Source organism: Acomys minous (assembly GCF_964271855.1).
Source record: "Acomys minous genome assembly, chromosome: 8".
NCBI lineage: Eukaryota > Metazoa > Chordata > Mammalia > Rodentia > Muridae > Acomys > Acomys minous.
In genome coordinates this window covers 33,648,795-33,672,125 of record NC_140489.1, presented here as the reverse complement: position 1 = coordinate 33,672,125, position 23,331 = coordinate 33,648,795, and the positions used below count along the sequence as shown (strand labels likewise).

At 41.0% G+C, this 23,331-nt stretch overlaps 1 protein-coding gene across 11 annotated transcripts in view; it reads right to left on the bottom strand.

Annotated features, from left to right (window-relative positions):
- Positions 1-23,331, bottom strand: part of NUMB (NUMB endocytic adaptor protein) — a 109,378-nt gene that overhangs the window by 59,031 nt on the left and 27,016 nt on the right. For 2 of the 11 annotated variants that reach the window (XM_084792082.1, XM_084792086.1), the window contains one exon: positions 5,739-5,823. The exons of the other annotated variants lie outside the window; for them this stretch is intronic. The gene's annotated coding sequence lies outside the window, so the exon portion shown is untranslated. The remainder of the gene's footprint in view (positions 1-5,738; positions 5,824-23,331) is intronic. 11 annotated transcript variants of the gene reach the window in all.

The following is a 23,331-nucleotide window of genomic DNA, read 5'->3' as shown; positions in this document are numbered from 1 at the left end:
TTATACACAAGGTATTAACACTAGAGTATGTTAGCACTGCCCTAGTCTGCTTGCTGCCAACAAGTGCTACTCTCAAACACCAAGAGACACAAAAGCTGTCAAAGCAAAACTTGAAGAACTCCTCTTGGCCTTCCTTGGATTTTTTGGTACCAATAGGGCACTTGCCTACCATGCCTGAGGCCCTGGCTTCAATACCTAGCACTTCAAAAACTCCCAAACCAGCCAAACACGATTCTTTTTGTAATTACAAAATCATTTTTTTAAAACTTTTATTATTATAATTATTCCATACGTACGAATGACATGTGCCACAGTATACCATGTGGAGATCAGATGGTAACTTTAGGGAGTCAGTTCTACTGTAGGCTCCAGGGATCAAACTTAGGTCATCAGGATTACACAGCAAATGCTTTTACCTGGGGAGCCATCTCGCCAAGCCTTATTTTATTTTAACTGGGAAAACTGAATTAATGATTTATGAATACTTTTTTTAAGTCATGTTAACAGTTTACAGATTAAAAACTGCTTATGTATATGCTCAAAGCCAGACACTGCAGTGCTAGCATACCTGTAAGGTAGAAGGCAGAAGGACCATGAGTTCAAAGCTAGCCTAGGCTGACCAGGGAAATCTGAAAAAAATAAAAGGCAACAAAAAGATAAGGCCAAAACACACATCACAGGCTGATTTCATTAGGAACATACCCAAGAATTTACTTTTACTTAAAAAACAAAATTTAATTTTGTCCTGATGCAGCAAAAACTGAGTTAGCAAGGAGCATCTTGGTGGGAAAGGGTAGGTTCCTGAGAACGGTAACCTACTTTTTACACTGATGCTCTTCCCCTAAGCATCTGGCAAGTGTAGGAAGAGAAAGAGGTGCTGGAATCTGGAGAAGCAGACGAGAATAAAAATATACTTGGTTCCAAGAATGAGAAGTGAGAAGAGAGAAAAGAGAAGGAGTGGGAAAGTGGCAGGCTGGAGGGGAAAGGGAAGCGGGGGAGAGGGCAGGACCGGAAACGTCTCTAACTTGGAGAGTATTTTACACACAACATCCTTGAGCTTTTAACCAACTCTGGCCTTTCCTACACTCCTGCTCCCTAACCTAAGCTTTCAACAAACACTTGTAAAACAAACCTCAATCTGTCTACTGCTCTGGCTCCATCGCCAGAACCACCACAGCCCAACTCATCCCTTGTCTGGGCTACTAAAGTGTAAACTAGGACTTACTTCAATTGTTCTCTCTGATCAACCATGCACATGGCAGCCAAAGCTCGATTTATATTTGCTGACAGACTGATTGTAGAAGTCTGTTTTCTCTCTCCAACATGAGGGTCCCAGGGATCAAATTCAGATCATTAAGTTTGGTGGTAGGTACCTTACCTGCCCCCAGAATAATCTTTTTAAAATAGATTATGGCCCTGTGTAACCACCCCACTGGCTTTCTAAATGTATTTTCAAATCCAGTTTAAACTTAGCATTTAGTGACTCAGATGCTTAAAAGAACACCCAGACATAAATGCTCAGCAAACGTTCACATGCTAAGGCATAGCCTCGGCCCTACTCTTAGCTTGAGTAACTCTTGTGACTCTTTTGTTTCCAGTTGTCATCTGTTGTTTCTTTTTCCTGAAATGTTTTTCTTCTAGACTCTTTAAGGGCTTATTTCTTGCTCATACTTCAAGTTTCACCTTCAATGTTATCTCATTGATGAGGTCTTTTTTTTTTTTTTTAACTCTCTAAATGCCTATAATTCATTTTATATTTAGATTTATTTTAAATTTTATGTATATAGGTGCAATGCACATATGCATGCATGCATGTATATGACATGTATGTATGCACGCATGCATGCATGCAACATGCATACCTGGCTCTCACAGAAGCCAGAGAGGACATCAGACTCTCCTGGAACTGGAATTACAGTTGGTTGTGAGCCTTCATCTGGGTGTCAGAAATTGAACCCAGGTCCTCTGAAAGAGCAGTAAGCACATTTAGTCACTGAGCCATCTCTCCTGCCCTTTATAAGTCTAAAGAACAAAAAACATCTCTCCGGATGTCCTGGAACTTGCGATGTAGACGAGGCTGGCCTCACAGAGATCCACCTGCCTCTGTTTCCCAAGTGCTGGGATTAAGGGTGTGGGCTTCCATGGGCTTTCACACAACTCTTCGTTTCTGTCATAGTGCTTTTGTAACTACTGTGTTTACCGTTTGGTTTTATTGATTTACCTTGTCCATGAATATTTTCGGATGCTTCAGCATTCAATAAGTTCCTTAATTTGATTTAAAAGTATCTTTTGTCCAAAATAATTTTTAATAAAAAATATTTTTTCTCACCAAGAAGCTTAATATGAAGCTGTAACATAAATGTTACTATGTTACTATGACTCATCAGACCTGCATGCTTCCCTTAATTGTTAATAATACCTTGTGTCCAACAAAATACTGTGTTCTAATGGAAGAAGAGTCAGGATAAGAAAATTCAACTATATCCTCAGGCAGGGGATATGGCACTTGCCTAGCATGGGTAAGACAGAGTTTAGGACAAGCAAAGTGTGACTGTGTATGTGTACACATGTATGTCCTCCTTTAAAGGTTCTGAATTAGTTAAGCATAAGGTGATAAGAGAGTAAGTACGATGAAGTAAAGAACCACACTCTTGGGGCTGGAGAGAAGGCTCAGCAGTTAAGAGCACTGACTGCTTTTCCAAAGGATCCAGGTTCAATTCCCAGCATCCACATGGCAGCTCACAACTGTCTGTCACTCTAAGATCTGACACCCACAGACATGCATGCAGGCAAAACACCAATGAACATAAAATAAAAATAAATTATTTAAAAAAAAAAAAGAAGAACCACATTCTTTTGTGTATTTAAAAATCTATGTTTTATCAAGGTATTGGTAGGAATTAGGGGCAATGCAGCCCTCATATGTAGTCAGGTAGTCAGGTAAGGGACTATGTCTTGGTGAAAGTGGTAGTCGGCCTCCAAGAACACTAAGGCTTTAAGATGAACAACCTAAGTGGTGAGCTAAGGAACCAAAATCCAAAAAGCACTGATGCAAAGACACTGGTTGACTACCAGTCTCTGTTTCTCTTACTTGCTAGTTCTTCATCCTGACATGGAACTTACAGTGAGCTTTCCAGAGCCTGTACATGCTTGTTCATTTGACCAGAACGCCTCAATTACATATAAATTAACTAACCAGGTTCATCCTGGCTTAATACCTTATTTGCATATGGATAGGACGAAATCAGCCCATTCCCAGGACACAAACACTCTCTGCTTCAAAGATATTATTTGACAACTCATTAGAGAACTGTTTGTTTATTTCTCAATAAACTCTGCTTGCCCGCCAGCCCTTCCTGTATTGTCCTCGTTCTTCATTCTTCTGGATCATGAGACAGAAAACTGGCTGTGACTGAAGAAACCAGTAATACTAGATACCATCAATTGCAAGATGTACCATTATTTTATATTTCACCAAAGAAAACTGCTACTAAAAGTGTTAATAAATGTTCATTAATTATGAAAAGCCATTAAAAATAAAAAGAGACACTTCCTCATTCAGCAAAGACATGTTAAAGTCTGTGATGAAGCGGGAAGAGGAGAAAACAAAAACCACCATTCCATAGCAACACTAAATGAGTTTTCTAGAAACCATAGTAAGTATGAAGACGTGGATCACTGGTTATTATTTAAGCCTCATCAGCATGAGGTGCACTAAGGTGCTGTCACACAGCAACTGCCATTTACTGTCTTCATTTGCCTGTTCACCCTAGTTCATCCCTTTAACCTTAGACTGTCTAGATCACTGGGTTTTAGACATATCTCTTCTTGATTCTAGAGATAGTTGAATCTTGTTTTATAATTCAAATTGTATATGACAGAAAGACACACACACACACACACACACACACACACACACACACATACACACACACACTTTCAAAATTTAAAACCACACATGGACTTACAAACTATAGATCACAGCTTATTACAGAAAGATAAAGACAATTATAATAGAAACATTAAACTTGAAAATATATATAATTAATAATATAAAGGCTCACGGGTCAGAGCCACTTTTAAATAAGATTAGAAAATAAAATCAAGATACCTCTGCCTGATTTGGGCCCAGGGGTCCAGCTCAAACTAAGGCACCAGCCAAGGACAATACAGGCGGTAAACTTTAAACCCCTACCCAGATCTAGCCAATGGGCAGAACCTTCTCCACAGTTGAGTGGAGAGTGGGATATGACTTCCACACGTACTCTGGTGCCTCACATTTGACCATGGCCCCTGGAGGGGGAGACCTGGTGTCACTCAGAGGAAGGTTAGCAGGTTACCAAGAAGAGACTTGATACCCTATGAGCATATACAGGGAGAAGAAATCTCCCTCAGGAACAGTCATAGGGGAGGGGAATAAAGGGGAAATGGGAGGGAGGGAAGAATGAGGGGATACAAGGGATGGGATAACCATTGAGATGTAACAAGAATAAATTAATAAAAAATTTTAAAAAAGATACCTATGCCTAATATGTGTGTGGACTTGGTTTTGAGTCCCAGTGCCACAGAAAAAGGAAAGAAGGGGAAAGAATATTTAATAAGCATCTATCTTAAGGAATCATAAATAGAAACAAACGAACAAAAAAACCCTGGGCTCTTCCAGAAAACTCAGGTTCAGTTCCCAGAATCCATGTGGTGACTCACTACTATCCATAGCTCCAGTTCCAGGGAATCTGAAGCCTCTTCTCATTTCCAAGCGCTTGTGTACACAAAGTATGCACATACATACATCAGGCACATACACACGGAAGAAAATAAGGAAATGTTTTAAAAAATAATAGGAGAAAATAGATATCACTCACACACACACATACACACACACCAAGTTATATATATATATATCAAGCACCAAGTTAATCTATGAATATGGACTTGAAATAGGTGCCTTGTCTCCTACACACCCTTATGCATAAATTCGGGCTCTGGCATGCCTTCCCTCCATTATGGCCCTCCATTACATTAAGGATGTAAGCTTCTTAACTTGTTTTTGTCAGGTGTTGTCATCACTGTGATGCAAAAGTAACTAATACAATATATAAGGTATTTGCAGGTGTCAGACCTGTAAACTGCAACTCAATGTGATTCACACAAATTAGTGACCAAATTAGTGATTTCCCTCTAGATCTATTTTATTCAAGCTTAATTTTGGTTTATGTATATATTGTAGCCTAAACTTTGCTTAAGTACATTGCCTACTAGGTAATTTAAAATAATGGCTTTTCTTTCCTAGCTACTAAAGATGAGAATGCCTCGCTGACGTGTGCCAGGCACATAGTAAGACAAGTGTGGACAAGGAGGAGAATGTCTTACACATATGAAATTAGCCAATGTCTGCAGTAATTCATGTGAACAACAGCACTGTCACTGTTTTACAGAAAGGGTAACTCACGTATAAGGAGTTATGTATCTTTCCCAATGTCACACACGTAAGCACAGAAGATTTGAAGTCTCTACCCAGGTCATCTGTCTCCAAAACCTTAGCTACTATGCTATATTGCTTTTCACAATACTCAAAAGAAAAATGAAAAATTTAGGAAGGACAAAAACCTTGTCACTAAAAACTACCCAGAGGAATTAGGGAATACTTAAGCAATACTAATACCAACACAAGTCATCATAGGCTGGTGCATCACAGCCATTGCAAAGTGTCTTAGCCTTAGTTTTGAAGTTGGACAGACCTGGCTTTGAATCTTGGCTGTGCCTTTTACAAGCTGTGTGACTTTGGACAAATTTCATAACTTCACCAAGTGTCAGTTTCCTCATCTGCAAAATGAGAATAATAAATGTCTTATACAATTGCTCTTAGTGACACAGGTACAAAAATAAAAAGAGGCTTTCAATTTTTGTCAGAAAATGGCTTGCTGTAATGAGAGAATGAAGATCATCACTGAGTCACTGAGCAGCGTCAAGAGCCGGACCAGAGACACAATGAGTAATCCACAGACACAAGGCGCCTGGGTTAGGGATCAGATGGGGGCTCTGCAGACACACGGTGCTCTGCCTACCACTGACTCACTCCCAACCACTGGATCCTGGGAATACAACAAAAAAGGAAAGGTCAAGGGATCAAGGGCATGAAAGATGAAGGTCAGTGTCAAAAATTCCTGGCATTGTTAGGAAGAAATGTTTATGGGAAAACCCAGAAAGGGTAGAAAATGGACTCCGAGTTGTAGAATGCAAGGGAAACCCACTCAAAATGACAAAGGGATCTCTATGATTAATTCTAAAGTCTTAACCTTTTTTCCTTTTTCATATCAACTAAGAATTTTTTTCATAGCTTGTTGCAATATGTTGAAAAGTCATTTATAATCTCATTTTTTTGTTCTGTACATTTCTTCCAGTGCCAAAGAAAATACATGGCAAGTAAAGGATAAATATTAAGAACTGGAATTGGATCTTCACGAATGAAATTAGAGTTCAGAGCTATGAAACAAGCAGGATTTGAGAGGCTTAGGGTTTCTACCACTGAAACAGAACACTATAACCAAAAAGCAAATTGGGGAGGAAAGGGTTTATTCAGCTTGCACTTCCATAGCAGTGTTCATCACTGAAGGAAGTCAGGACAGGAACTCAAACTGACCAGGACCCTGGAGGCAGGAGCTGAGGCAGAAGCCACGGAGGAGTGCTGCTTACTGCCTGGCTTCTCCTCCTCCTCCTCCTGGCTTGTTCAGCTTGCTCTCTTATAGAACCCAGGACCACCAGCCCAGGAATGGCACCACCCACAATGGGCAGGGCCCTCCCTCATCAGTCACTAATTAAGAAAATGCCTGTTTATTACACTTTTAAATAAATGAGTATTCAATAACTTTTCTCTATAAGAATGTAACTTGTATGAGGGCAGAATTCTTATATAGTAAATTAATGATCAATGTATGTTTCAAACTATTAATTTGTTATTTTATAAGTTATTAATACTAAGAACTAATGCACATCTGTAGTCCCAGCACTTGGGGAGGCAGAGGCAGGCAGATCTCTGTGAGTCTGAGGCCAGCCTGATCTACAAAGCGAGAGCCAAAAAAAAAAAAAAAAGAATTGATAAGATTAGGAGGTGGTACTTGACACAGAACTTTATCTTATATAGTCATTTTTTTTTTCAACTGGGGGTTCTCCTTTCAGATAACTTTAGTTTGGATGTCAATTTGACAAGCCAGCACAGGGGCTAAAAATCCAGAGAAAAAGAAATCACAGAAAAATAACTCTAGACATCTTATATTGCTTCTGTCCTAAGAGTAATTTAGCGAATCCTAATCTTATTGAGGCAAGAGGCCAAAAATTAAGCAAACTTCCTATTTTAAAATATATTTATATATAAATAGAACCTTCAGATTAACTAAGAAAAAATTAAGAGTTCAAGAACTGCCAAAAAGAAAAGTCCTGGCAAACACCCAGGATTCCATTTGGTACCTCTGAAGGGCAACACTTGAAGAAAGTGGAAGTTGGATTTAAACCAGCCCTTGAGAAGCCTGAAACAAAGGCTCAAGCCATCTCAAGCCACAATGGACCAATGTCACTTGCTTATACTCTTAACTACCATCAGAAGAAAAGTAGGTCCTCTCTAAGGAACTAAGTCATCAAGAGCATTTATCATTCCTCATATACAAGTTTTGACATTCTTTTTAAAAACTACTAAGAAGAGGAGAGAGAACTAAATAACTGAAAGCCAAGAGAAAAAGCAGACAACAGAAAAACAAAACAAAACGCTGAAAGAATCTAAACATTGTAATTACCAAGTAAAAACCTGAAAATAACTATGATTAGTATACTCAAGAATTTAGGTGACAAAATAAGAATTTTACCAGGGAATAAGAACCTACAAAGCCAATCAAACAAACAACAAACTCTAGAATTCTAGAACTAAAAACAAAACAAAACAACAAAACACACTATATAATCAGCAATACAACAGATGCCTTTAGCAGTAGCTTGGACATACTTGATTTCTGGTTTTGATTTTTTTCAAGACAGGGTTTCTCTGTATAGCTCTGGCTGTCCTGGATCTCATTCTGTAGACCAGGCTGGCTGAGAACTCAGAGCTCTGCCTGCCTCTGCCTCTGGAGTGCTAGGATTAAAGGCATGTGCCACCTACTCTGGCCTCAAAGTCAGAGATCTGTCTGACTGCCTCCAGAGTGCTGAGATTAAAGGCATTCACAACCAAGGGGCTGGCCAGTGAAAGTCTCACCATGTGCCAATGAGTATATGGGCAACACAAATTGGACTTGTGGTTTTTGTTTACTTTTTTTCTTTCTTCTTTTTCCCCTTATTTGAGGTCGAGGTCACAAAAGTTGGGGGTGTACCAGGGGACTGGGAAGTGAGTGTAATCAGGGTGCTTTATGTGAAAATTCCCAAATAATCAATACAAATACTATGCTAGAAAAAAGAAAAAGAGTTGGGCGGTAGTGGCACACACCTTTAATCCCAGCACTTGGGAGGCAGAGGCCGGTGGATTGCTGTGAATTCGAGGCCAGCCTGATCTACAAACTGAGTCCAGGACAGCCAAGTCTACACAGAGAAACTCTGACTGGAAAAACCAAAACAAAGAAAAAAGAAAAAAAAAAAGAAATTCTAGTCAGGCTTGATGGCTCACGCCTTTAATCCCAGCACTTAGGAGGCAAAGGCAGGCAGATCTCTCAGTTTGAGGCTAGTCTGGTCTACAGAGAGAAAGTTCCAGGACAGCCAAGGCTATATGGAGAAACCCTGTTTCAAAAAAACAAAAACAAAAACAAAAAAAAACAAAGAAAGAAACAAAAACGCCAGACATAGTGGCGCACGCCTTTAATCCCAGCACGCAGGAGCAGAGGCAGGTGGATCTCTGTGAGTTTGAGGCCAGCCTGGTCTACAAAGTGAGTCCAGGACAGCTAGGGCTATACAGAGAAACCCTGTCTCGAAAACCAAATCAAATCAAATTTTAAAAAGAAAAAGAAAATTCCAAATTGAAGCATTGTAACAGGAAAGAAGTAACACTACAAAAAGGAAACATGGGTAAAATTAAATAACCATGGATTATTTCAAGTAACAATGAAATCAAAAAAGAAAGACTATGTAGGCATAACAGCTGGAATAAAAGGGCTCTCGGGCACAGAAAACAACAGTAAATTGTGCCCACAACTGGCCAAAGCAATTCCTTGGATTCTTTATGCAGAGCTCTTTACAATGCAGCTTTGCTATTCCTCAAGTCAAGAGACGGAATCTATTGCTACTCCTTGAGAATTTTTGCTTGGTTATACTGACTTGCTATGGCTAATAAAACATTAGAAAATGTGATAGAGCCGAGACCTGAGAAGCATTTTACACAACTGAATTTGTTCTCATCTGCTACTTCCAGAACTCAAACCATGAGGCAAATGAACTAGCCTGTTGGAGGACTCATACAGAAAGAGAAAAAGACTTCTTTACATGTATACTGGTCAAAAATCTATCAACCAACGGACATGTGAGTTCTATTTTATTTCATCTGGCTTCAACCAAACTATCAGCAGATCAGACATCAGCACATTGACACCAAATGCTAGATCACCAATTGCAAACCATCAGCTACTAAGCTGATGCAACAAGCTATAGAACTTAAATGTGTACTTATGGAAAAAAAATGTGTACTTATGTGCTTAATGTAGACCAGTGAGCCTCAAGCAGGGCCAGCCCTGCTCCCTACAGGTATCTGGTCACTGAAGTCTGGGTCTTATATGTCTCTCAAAGGTCTATATGTTCAAAGCTTTTTCCAGTTTTATGGGTTTTTTGTTTGTTTGTTTTATGTTTTTCGAGACAGGGTTTCTCTGTGTAACCTTGGCAGTCCTGGATTGACTTTGTAGACCAGGCTGGCCTCAAACTCACAGAGATTTGCCTGTCTCCACCTCCCCAGTGCTGGGATTAAAGGCGTGCACCACTACGCCTGGCCCAGTTTTGTTTTTTAATTTGATAAGAGTTTAGCAACCAGGCTCTAGCATATGCTAGGCAAATGCTCTGCGCCTGGAGTTGTGGGACTTTTAGAGATGAGGCCTAATGAGAAATGTCCTGATCATTGAAGCAAGGCCTGTAAGTGGATGGGGACACCAGCTCCTTCCTCTTCCTCCTTTATTCACGTCCCAGGCAGAAAACATGCACAATCACTATGGTATTACTGCCTCGTGTGATCGCTAATATTAATGTCAGCTTAGCAATATCTACAATCATCACAGAAACAAGCCTTTGTGCATGGCTGTGAGCGGTTATCTACATCAGCGTCACTGAGGGAGGAAGACTCACACTCTAAATGTGGCAGAACCAAGGAAGAAAGCTGAGCATTCACTGCCCTATGCTTCCTGACTATGGAGACTCAATGACCAGATACTAAAGCTCCTGCCACCATGATGGACAGTATCATCAAACTGTGAGCCAAAATAAACCCTTTCTTCCTTAAACTGCTTTTGTTGGGTATTTTATCATAATAACAATAGTAATTAGAAAGGCAACTAACTCAGAAAACTGGACTCAGAAGTGGGGGTCACTGCTGTACTAAATCTGATCGTGTGGTTCTTAGGCCTTTGAAAGCAGTCTGTACAAAGAGTTTGAATACCTAAAGTAGAGCTTAGAAGGCCACTGTGGTGGGAGCCTGGGAACATAAGAATGCTTAGAGAAACAAGACAGTAGCAACCCGGCTCCGGAATCTTCAGGGGGGAAATACTGCCCCATTCATGTGACACTCTGAAAAACCCTGCTGCATTTCTGCTTGTGTTCTAAGAACTTCAATATTTGAATTTAAAAGTATTGGGCTAATTTCTTTGGCAGAAGACAGCATAGTATTTAGCTTATGCCATAGTTATTGCTCACTGCTGTTATTCAGATCTACATTGAGAGAGCAAATAACCAAGAAAAATGAGAAATTTGGTAAGGTTGTAAGCCAGTTAAGAAGTGTAGACAAGGAGGGCACTTACAACAAAGTGTGCTGGCTAGTTTCATGTCAACTAGACACAAGCTAGAGTCATCTGAGAGCAGGGAACCTCAATTGTAAGATAGGGTGGTAGGCAAGCATGTCGGGCATTTACCTAATTAGTGATTGATATTGGAGGGTTCAGCCCTCTGTGGGTGGTACCACCCTAAGATGGCACCTCATAAGAAAGCAGGCTGAGAAAGCCATGAACAACAAGCCAATCGGGCTGGAGAGATGGCTCAGCAGTTAACAGCACTGGTTGCTCATCCAGAGGTCCTGTGTTCAATTCCCAGCAACCCCATGGTGGCTCACAAACATCTATAATGAGATCTGGTGCCCTCTTCTGGTGTGCAGGTGTACATGCAGGCAGAATACTGTATATGTAATAAATAAATCTTTAAAGAAAAAAGAACAAGCCAATAAGCAGCACCCCTTCCTCACCTCTGCTTTAGCTCCTGCCTTCAGGTTCCTGCCCAGAAGGATTGTTATCTGTAAGTGTAAACAAAATACCCACTCCTCCAAGCTGCTGTTGGTCCTGATAATTCATCCCACCAGGTAGAAACCCTAACTAAGACACAAAGCATCTGTAAAACAGAAACAACACTCAATAGGAAAGGGGTCCTGAAGGCAAAGGCTCCAACTTATAAAAAAGAAAATGTATTGAAAGGAGAGTACCTGGTTGAGATTGTGGCAGAAGGGCTTCCCTGCTCAAAAGCAAGTGGCTTAGAAAGTCATTATATAGATTCAGCTGCCAAAACATAAAGAGTTCTAGAACTGTGTTCTAAAGAGGACAGGCTACATCTTTAGCTGGCAGGAGACCTTGTTAGTACAACCCATGTGGTACTCATTTTGAAGGCATAAAAAACCGCAAGACAGAAGCCGGGCATGGTAGTCCACGCCGCTAATCCCAGCACTCAGGAGGCAGAGGTAGGCAGATTGCTTTGAGTTTTAGGCCAGCCAGCGAGTACTAGGCAGCCAAGACTACACAGAGAGATGCTGTCTCAAAAACATACAAACAAACAAACAAACAAAAAATTCGCAAGACGGAAGAGATCATGGAGTCTTTTTTTCTTGATTTCAGAGTGGCTCTCTAAAAAGTGTGGCAGGACCAAAGTCCCAACAAGAAGTTCTGAGAGGCCACTGTGTGAAGTTACAGAAGTGAAGGCGTGAGCTGGGCAGTGGTGGCACATGCCTTCAATACCAGCACTTGGGAGGCAGAGGCAGGTGGATCACAGTGAATTTGAGGCCAGCCTGGTCTATAAAGTAAGTCGGGACAGCCAGGGCTACACAGGGAAACCCTGTCTTAAAAAACAAAAACAAAAACAAAAGTGAAGCCTTAAGCCAAGTACTGTGATGAATGCCTTTAATTCCAGCAGCACTGGGGGCGGGGGGGAATAGGCAAAGCCTCAATGAGAGTTCAAGGCCAGCCTGGTCTACATAGTGAGTTCCAGGACAACCAGGACAGAGAAACCCTGTGTGGAAAAACAAAACAAATAATCAACAATCAAAACACAAAGTAAAGCCTAAGTTGCACTTGAGACCCGAAGTATATTGGAGACCCTAAAATAATGGAATGTTTGCTGAGGGAAGTGTCAGGTATAAAACAGAACTGGCTCAAGAGAGATGCTACTGTACCACAGTACAGACAGCATGGAGAAGTAGGTCTAAACAAAGCCCTTTGAAGCCCAGATGATTCTATCACAAACCCCAGATGCCAGACATGGAACCACATGATCTGGTATTTTCCCTGTTGGGTTTGGGTCTCGCTTTGACCTCATCTTTCCTTGCAATACCCTCATTTCTTTCCTTTTGGAATGGGGATGGTTACTTGGTATCATGTATGTTGGAGCATGTAATTTGTATTTTGTTTGTTCAAGAGCTCACAGTTAAAAGATTGCCTGAGTCTTAGAAGAGATTCTGTATTTACATTTTTAATGTGTTATAACTGCTAAATAACATAGGGTCTTTTAAAGTTGGACAATGTGTTTTTGAATTGTGAGATGGCCATGAGCCTACAGAGACAAGGAGGGGAAGGCTATGGCTAAATGTAATATGTTTTAGTTCACAAAGGTTAGAGTTATAATAGTTAATGATTCTCAACTGACAGGATCTAAAGTCACCAAGGAGACAAGACTCTAGAGATTCTCCTGATGCATTATCTGATTGGATTAACTCAAGTGGAAAGATCCACTCTAAATGTGGGTGAGACTACTTCATACTTCCAGACTGCATAGAAGGGGGAGGGGGAGAGTTGTTTATAGTAGGCAACAATAAATGCAGAAACTAGTAACTGGCCAAAGTGCAGAGACCAGTATCTACTAAGTATCTATCACTTCCTCCTGGGCTCAGGGGCAATCACTAAAAAGAAAACAGAAAGAATATAAGGAAGAGTACAGTGAAATTCTGTCCTCTGGACATGACATAGCCATAATACTCATGAACTACACCTGTGGTTACCTAAATAAGGCCTGCACAAGATGGGGGTATGGGTGGGGTGGGGAGGGGCTATTTTAAATGTTCAGTGAAACAACCACTAGTAACTGGTCTACAGTCCAGCAAATAACAATCCCACCTCAAGCTCAGGCAAGCAACTCTTACTAAAAGTCAGTGGGTCGCCAAATCAAAACCAAAAATGTGTCAGTAGGAAGGAAACTTGTTGGGAAGGAGGTGAATAAGAGTAGAAAGGATAATAGGAAATTTATGTGAGCAAAGTTTAGGCTACAATATATGATAACTAAAATTAAACTTGAAGGATGCTAAGAGTGAAGGAGTTACAAAGTCTTCCTTTGCAATTTCACAGCATGCATCACTCTGCTTTTGTACTTTGGATACAAAACACCAGCTGCCCGTGTCTTAATGCCTGCAGTTATGACTTTCCCATCAGATGGACTGTTCCCTCAATCTATAAGCTAAAAGAAATCCTTTTTTCCTTAACTTACTTTTCTCAGTTCATTCTTATTGTTATAAACCTTAACATAGGCCAAAGCAACAAGGCCACCTGGTCATAGACTTAAACATCCACAACTGTGAGCCAAAACCAACCCTTTTCTCTTCATAAGATCATCGTAGACTGCTGTTACCATAATAGAAAGCTTACTGGCACAACGACCATTTCTAGAGACACTTTTGGTCGTCCCGGCCACGTGCATTCTACTGCCTGACTGAGGGTAGGCCAGAGACATGCTGCTAAACAGCCTATGAAATCAGGATTCCACAACAAAGAATTATTTGGCCTAAAATGTTGACAGAGCCAAGAACAAAAATCCCTGAAATAGAGGGAGTGCCTTTAGGACAGTCTTATCTAACAGATATTTCTGGAACCACAAACATGTACATTTGTGCTAGTATGGGAAGCACTAGCTAGTGACTATCTGAGGGGCTAGAGTTTAATTTTATTCAGCTTTAACTAATTTAAACTCAGGTAGCCACATATGGCTAACAGTGTCTGTACTTACTAGCATAACTCTAAAATATTAATAGATACCAGTGATGCTAGACTAGTTTTAAAGCTTAGCTGGGCCACTGGGTGTGGTGGTGCACACCTGTAACTCCAGCACTTGGGAGGCAGAGGCAGGCAAATCGCTGTGAGTTCCAGGCTAGTCTGGTCTACAAAGCAAGTCCAGGACAGCCAAGGCTACACAGAGAAACCCTGCTTCAAAAAACCAAAAAACAAAACAAAAAATTGGGATTTGGGAGGCAGAGTCTGGTGATCTCTGTGAGTTTGAGGTCAGCCTGTTCTACCTAATGAGTTCTAGGACAGCCAGGTCTATCTAGATAGTGAGACAAATAAGTTGGACAACAACTGAGTTGGTGTAATAAAGTTCAGTCCTTAGCTACATGTAAGTAATCAAATCATTCTTTTTGTTCTAGTAGCTGCAAATTTTAAAGTACAAAAATCAAACCATGCACTGAAAGGGGTTTAAAAAGTAAAGGTAATATACTATATAAGAAGTAACTGTGAAATCTAGCTAGAACACAACTAGTGGGCTTTTCTAGATTTGTACAGTGAAGAGTTCTAGGAATTACCTATATCACTTTGTTTGTTTAATGTGATTTAGGGACTGCTACATTTTAGAGAGCTTCAAATTATACTTAATGAATAGCTTTGTCAAATTAGCTGTAGGTAATTAAATACGCATTTATCGTATTACTTAATCCTTTATAGCGGTTCAGTATCCTTTCTTATGCTCTTTTCTACCTCTGCCCTATCCACCTCCAGAGAAGAAAAAGGTTGATGCAATGCTGTAATGAAGCTAATAATTTCATAGGTTTAAAACAACAGCAGCAACAACAAAAGCTCATCAGCATTAAGCAGGTCAGTTTTCTGCTCTAGTGGCTGTTTTGGCAATACGTTCTCTTAGTAAGATGCAGTGGCTACTCTGTCTGATCAGCACATACCACAAAGAAAAAAGATTTTTAATAACTCACTTGTAGGCTACCTGGACTTTAGAAGGAAACCCCTTAGTCTTAACTGAATACCATCAGGAAATTCTGACAAAAAGATGAAAATAGAAATAAAGAATTCCAGCTCAAAAATATGTAGTCAAGCTAATGACTTTAAAGGCACTCAGTATTTCCTGACCTGCAAAGATTTCGCTGAGAATTTGCTAAGTACTCAGCCTAGTTCCAACCACTGAGACTTTAAGAAATCAAGTGAAGGATAGAAGACTATTAAGTGTTTTGGGAAGAAAATTCACCACCAAAACTAACATTCAACAAAATCTCTTCCTTATAAAATGTAACTCCTTATGATGTTTTGTTGCTGGGTCTCATAAAGCCCAGGTTGGTCTCAAACTCTTATCTATATACAAGGGGATGACCTAGGTCACCTGATGCCCTGCCTATACCTTCCAAGTGCTGGAATTACAGACATGAGGGCAAAAAGAAACTTTTTTTTCATACCCACAGAGTTTAATGGTTTAAAAAAAATCTTTAGAAAGTGAATGCAGTGTACTTTCAGAAATATTTTCACCACAGACTGACTGCTCGGTCCACATATAAGCAGTAGTCACCTTCTATGGTGATATGGCTTCTCTGCACTAACTCCCATAAAACATTAGGACAGGGGAAGCACAGACTGAACTGTTACACAAAGAACATTTACTCTTTTTATTGTAACTTAAAATTTAAAACAGCAACAACAATAAAAACACAACAGCCCGGGCTGTCTTGGAACTCATTATGTAGACCAGCCTGGCCTCAAACTCACAGACATCTGCCTGCCTCTGCCTCTGGAGTACTGGGATTAGAGACGTGTGCCATTATATACCACAACTTCCAATGATTATATTATACCAGAAAACCAATCTGTACAATTGTACTTGTACAGAATGAACTTATAGCAGCTACAGTTACAGTTACCTGCACAAGCTCAAAGGCAGACAGTACCCCAGCATGGATGAGAGGCAGACTCCAGCCCGAACTGAGGAGGTGTTGTCAACAGCTGGCTAAGGGCGGGACAGCTCTGAGAGACTGAAGGGCACACTTGACCTTCTGCCCTTCCTAAGAGTCTCACCATCCTCCTCCTCCCAAGCTGAAGCATTGCCAAATTAGGAACCATTAGCCGAGGTGCTGGTTAACCAGGACTGTAGGGATGTGGTGATGCTGCCTGTGCTCTGGCTTCACAGCAGTGCACAAGCAGAAACACTGCCTGGACTCTGTGAGCTATTACAGAGAGTAAAGGGGACATGCAGGCAGGAAGGGAAGTATTGGTGAGGTTCGAAGAGAGTAGGGAGGGGATTTGGGGTGAGACATGATCAAGATACAGTGTATACACAGATCAATCGTCAAAGAACATTACAGGCTGGGGAGATGGCTAAGGTGCTTACTGTACAAGCATAGAGGCTAGAGTTCCATCTCCAGTATTCACCTAAAAGCTGAGTGCACTAGTGTAAGCCTATAAGCCCAGTGCTGCAGAGAGGAGAGGAGTAGAAAGATCCCTGGGGACTGGTGGGAGACATAATCTCCCAAGAAAAGGGAAATAGAATATAGTATTTATGGAGAGACAAAGGGAAGCTAGAATTGGATAATTAAATAGAAAGGGATGAAAAAGAAGGGTAAAAGAGGGAATATGGGGAGGGACAACTAACACTAAAGTTTGCAAAACTATACAAAAATCTACTACTACTACTATACTACTATACACACACACACACACACACACACACACCCCTCTACAGTATATGTGTGTGTGTATATGTATATATATATATACACACACACACATATATACATATATACACACACACACCCCTCTACAGTATATGTGTGTGTGTATATGTATATATAGAGGAGACAATGCTCCAAATAGGCATCTTATGCTATCAAGTAAAACCTCCAGTGCCAGGAGTAGGTTACATCTTTCTGAATTGTTGGCCAAAAGAGTCCCACAGAAACCTCCCCAAATACCACAGGCTCCTGCCAAGGCTTGTGGTTGTTCTCCACAACCTTGCCATTAAGGCCCATTTGCTGAAGACAGCACTCACTTGCTGTCATCAAAGACAGAGAAGTTCAGTTGTATCTATTTAGGGCCTTCACCCCTACTGACTAGTGTTCATAGAGATGAAAAGTACTCTTCAAGTTACCAGAGGGGAAAGGTAACTGTCAATACCACACAGCCACAAACCCTATGACCACAAATATAGTGGATGTAAACATGTTTTTGTTTTGATCCCAAGTGTGGGAAGTGAAATAGACTTGTGAGAGAACACATGGTGTTTGTCCACTAGAAGAGAAACTGCCTCTTGTGGGGACTTGCGGGGGCTTGGTCTTTGCCAACTGATAAGCATCCTAGTCCTGACTCTGAGAGGAGATTCATATATACAGCCCAAAACAAGAGGCTGGGCTTTTTGGTCTTGGCATCATTTCCTATAGTTTTGCTGTTTATCACTCTACTTTCAGACACTCCTAGAGAGAACCGCTCCAGAGAATGCTTCGAGGTTCCGGGTTCCAGCTGCTGCTCCGGGCTGCGGTTACAGTCACCTTTGCTAAATTCCTGCTTTGCTGTTTTAACAGGCCTGTGAAATCCTGACAATGAAGGGTAAACTCGCTCCAAGGAACTGAGTCTAAAAAGGTCTACTTCTCCTGTTCCCATAAACCTTTTTTCTCTCCTATCTAAAATAGGTGAGTTGGAAGAAGGGTATAAACATTAAAGAAGCCCAATTAAAGTAGGTTTGAAAAAGCTCAAAGGCTACACACAAAGTGACCTGACTCCAAGATATACAGTGCAATAGTAGAACAGATGTTATGGGAGTAACCTACCACAGTTTTTACAATCGGACTTAAGCCCATTCCTGACACTGCTAAAGTGGCCAAGAACCTGAGACTAGATCGGTCACAGGCCTAGGGAAAAACCTAATTGTTCTGCTAAAGGAACACAGCAATAGAATGACTCCCTGATGGCATGCTGCCATATCCATAGATGAGTGCCGCGCTCAAGCCTCACCAGAGGAGCTGCTTCTAATAGCAGACGGGAATTAACAGAGACAACTGAACAAGGTACAGCCAGAGACTTCTGAACACTCAGTCCTGTAGTCAGAGTTTTGTTTTTTTTAAAAACCCAGTTATGTATGTAAACATGTTTTTGTTTTAAATCGCAGGTGTGGGATACGGGGCTGCTGCACAGCAGCAGACTATTTGCCTTGTGTATGCTCTTGCAGGGCATGATTCTGCCAGCTGAAGATAGTTTAGTTCTGGAGACTCTGGAGAGAGAGAGCGTATAAAAGGACCAGAACCCCAAGAGAGGAGGTGCTGCTGTTCCGCCTGCTGGCTCCTGCTGCTGCTAGGTTGTCAAGTGGTCATAAGAAAAGAGAAATTGGAGCTGAAGCTGGAGACTGGATTTGCTCCAAGGAACTCAATGCCCCTCATTATCAGGAACTAGTTTAAAAAGATCTCAATACCTCCTCTCTGCACTAACTACCTAGTGTTGGGTGGTTGGAAGGGTTAGGGTGGAGTAACAGTTGGGAGGGAGGTAGAAGAACCCACTGACATAAATTTTTAAAAATATGCCAACACATTTCTAAATGAGATCTTTCATCAAACACTTCCCTTCGAGGATTAGGGATCTATAATGAAAGAGAAGGCAGAAAGATTGTAAGACCCAGAGGTGAAGGATGACTTAAAAGAAACCATCTTCCTGACAAAACAGGATGTTTGAACATATGAACCCACAATGTGTGGCAGCACATATGAGGCCTGCACAGGTTCAAGCCAGATGGGATTCTGGCACTGAGAGGTGGGAAACAGACATAGAGCTCTATCTCTAACTAAGAAGCTACCTGTAATGGAGACCTACAGGCAAAGGGAAAAATCAGTTTTCTCAATGGAGTCTCACCGGGTGTATCAACTACACACTAGGGCAGGCCTCATAGTTGACCAACACAAAGAAACTTAATGGTATTTTGTGGGCTTTTTGCTTCATTTTTCGTCTAATCAGCAAAGAAGTAAAGTTTGGATGTACATATTCAACAAGGAATTAATCAAGGACCTCTTTCTGAGTGCTAATGACTGTTATATCAAGACTATAAAACTGGGCCAGCAAGAAGGCCCAGTGAGCAGACCTTGACCAACCTCAGTTTGATCCCTGGATTGAAGGCCATGGTCGAAGGAGAGAACTGCTTCTGCAAGTTGTCCATGACTTCTCTGCTGATTAGGCACACTAATTTAGACAGCTTTACAAACAATTTAACCTTGCTTTACTCTTCTGAAACAAGAGAGAAAGCAAAACCATAACCTATTCCATAGCATTATGTGAAGAATTAAGCCACCACATATAAATATACTTGGTCTGACTGACACATAAATAGCACTAAGGAAATAACTATTGTGGGGTAGTGATAGCTCTGTAAATAAAGGGCAACTTATCACCAAGCCTGGGGACCTGAGTTCAATCCCTAAGATCCACATGGTGGAAGGAAAAGGCTTGTGTACACTGTGCTCTGACATTTATTCATTCACCAAGGCATGTGTGTATGCATGTCTGTCTCTGTGTCTCTCTCTTTCTTCCCCCCCCCCGTCTCTCTCTCACACACACACACACACACACACACACACACACACACACTGATAGTTGCTGAATTATCAGTGAGAACACAGAGATGTTTGATATACTATCCTGTACAACCTTGTATATCTGAAAGATTTCATAATAAAAAACTAGTTAATGTTATTTTCCTGGTTTGGATTTTCTTCTATACCAATGTAATATAAAACTTCTAGGGAAGGACTAGGTAATGAGGACTTCACTCCTCCTTGCTAGAAATTCCTGTAAATCTAAAACCATTTAAAAATAAAAGTTAAAAAATTTTAAAAAGGTTAGGAGGTCTTCCATTCTGGTAAACCTTTACCCTACCTTCCCTTATTTTCAACTAAACTATAAAACTGGACATAGAATTCTATGTAATGACTGGAGCATTATCTAACAATATCATAATGTTGTATTCAAACTAGGTATTATCTGCCCAGGAAATTTATATAATTGGTAACTTTCATCAATAAAACAACCAGCCAACCACTATATAACTCTCTAAGTTTTCTTGTACCAATGATTTTTTTTAAAGAGAGCACATAGTTTTCTACATAGGAAGCAAAGAGACAAGAGAAACCTGATGTAGGTATTAAGCTGACACTAGTTTTTCAAATTTAACTTGGACACCAACTCCTCAAATAAGTCTCAAAGGAGGAAAAACCCAACTAGACTATAAAATTACTAGCACATGCTAGATAAAGAAGAAAACAAAGTCCAAGTTATAAATCTTACACATTGTCTCATTTATGCATTTTTATCTCTGCTTTTAATTATAGCTTTGTATTTCTTTGTTACCACAAAATAAACCCAAAATCTATTTCTTTTCTTTCTATTTAGGCATTTCAATAATTAATCTTGTCTGTCAACTTGCTCAGATGGAGAAATACCTGGAACATTTAGTAAAGCATACTTGTAAGTATGTCTATGAGAGCATTTCTAGAGGTGATTGGTATATACAGCAGCAACTAAGGAGGAAAGGAAAAACAAAACAAAACAAAACAAACTGCCCTGAATATAGGTTGCACCTCTAACAGGCTGGGGGACTGGGACGGGGTGGAGTGGGAAGATGGAACAAAAGGTGGAAGGAAGCCAGACTGTGTGCAAACTCCACTCTTCCTGACTAAAGCCATCTACGCTGTTGCCGCTGCCTGTGGACATCAGACTCCAGTCTCTTTAGCCTTTTAATACAGACTTACACCAGTAACCCGCAGGGGACTCCAAGCCTCCAGCCTCAGGCTTAGGCTGCATCACTGTTTCCCCTTTTCTTGCTTCCTACTTCTTGGACTGAGAAGCTACCTGGATTCTCTGTCTTTCTAAGCATGCACATGGCCACTGTTGAACTGACTAGACAGACTTCAACTGTGTAAGACAATCTAATAAAATCCTTTTATAGACTATGTGTGTGTGTGTTTGTATTTTATTCCTCTCAAGAGCCCTAATAACATTAAAATCATACCCCACTGGACAAGAACTCAAATTCTTACTGAATGTTCATCATTCTCATTTATTATGTAGTACACTCTTTGGTTTTTAAATATATATTTTTATTTTGTTTAAAATTTTGATATTCTAATTACATCACTTCCCCCTCCAACCCCCCCCACCCCCCACTTCCTTTTCTCCAACTCTTCCCATGCAATCCAATGGCTTTTTCTCAAAGGTATGGCATGTGTGTGTGTGTGTGCGTGCGTGCGTGCGTGCGTGCGTGCGTGCGTGCGTGTGTATTCCTAAATACAACCTTCTCAGTGTGTATAATGTTGTTTGTATATGATCTCAGGGCCCTTGGTTATTGGATAACCAAGTGAGGGCCTCTTCCAGGAAGACAATTGACTATCACCAGTCTCAGTACTTCCCAGTTGCCTGTGCTTCTTTGTATAGACTTGAGGCTCCAAGAGCTTTGCGCTATTTGTTTGTTTTCGAGACAAGGTATCTATGCATAGCCCTGGCTGTCCTGGAACTCAGTAGAGCAGGGTGGACTTGAACTCAGAGATCTACCTGTCTTTGTCTAGCAAGTGCTGGGACTGAAGGTGTGTGCCACCATGCCCAGATTAAACTTTTTTTTAAAGATTTATTTACTTTATGTGTACGAGTACTCTACATGCATATATATATTGCACCATGTGTATATCCGGGGCCGAAGGAGGTCAGAAGGCATCAGATGCTTTGGAACTGGAAGTGCAATGGCTATGAGCCACCATGGAGGGGCTGGGAACCAAACCTGGGTCCTCTGCAAGAGCAACAAGTGCTCTCAACCACTGGGGCATCCGTCTCTCCAGCCCCAACCTTTTGGTTTTTTGAGAAGAGGGTCATACCTGGTAGCCAGGCAGGCTGACCTTAAACGGTCAATTTTGCTACCTCAGTCTCTGAAGTGTTGGGGTGATAAGTATGTACAACACTTAGAGCATGCCTGCATACAAACTCACACACAAATTGAGACAAAGTCTTGCTATGTAGCCCTGGCTGATCTTGAATTTACTATCCATACATAGTGGCCTCAGACTTGCAGCAATCTACCTGCCTTTGTCCCACAAGTGCTGAGATTGGTGTGTGCCACCATATCTTACAGCTGCAAGTTGCAGTGCTAGGGATCAAATCCAAGGCCTCATGCATTGTATTATTTATCTGGGCCTGTAAGATGGCACCGTGGGGAAGGTGCATGTTGCCAAACCTGGCAACCTGAGTTCAATCCCAAGGGTCCCCATGGTAGAAGGAGAGAGCTGACTCCTTAAAATTGTCCTCTGACTTCCACATGTATGCTGTGGCACTTATACACTGCACACAATAAATAATATAATTTTAAAAACACATACTGGGACAAATCATATCCCCAAAAGATGGCTAGGACAGCTGACTCCCTATCAAATGCTCTTACAATGTGATGCTGATAGTCTTGCCTTCTAAGGGTGGGGAGTATGGCCACTAACCTACATGGACTTTTATAACTTCTCAAAAACAGAATGAAGCAATATTATGTAACTTCCAAGCTAACCAAGTTAGTCATGTGCCTTTACCCTTCCCTCTTGTGATGTTCTTTCTTGAATCCAGTAACCACGCTGTGAGAAAGCCAAGCAGTCACAAGGAGAAGTATAGTGTAGGTGTTGTGGCCAACAGCCCACGCTGAGGACTCAGCCAAGTCAGCAGTCAGCAGACACAGGAGCAGCAAGCATTCAAATGATTCCAGTTCTCAGCCACCGAGTCACACTCCTAGCTATCCCACCTCATACCATGTTAATGGAGACAAGCCAACCCATCAAGGACCTTAATCCAATCGCAGGCATGTGAGCAAAACAAACATGCCTTCCGGGTGTGGTGACACACACCTTTTATCCCAGCACTCAAGAGG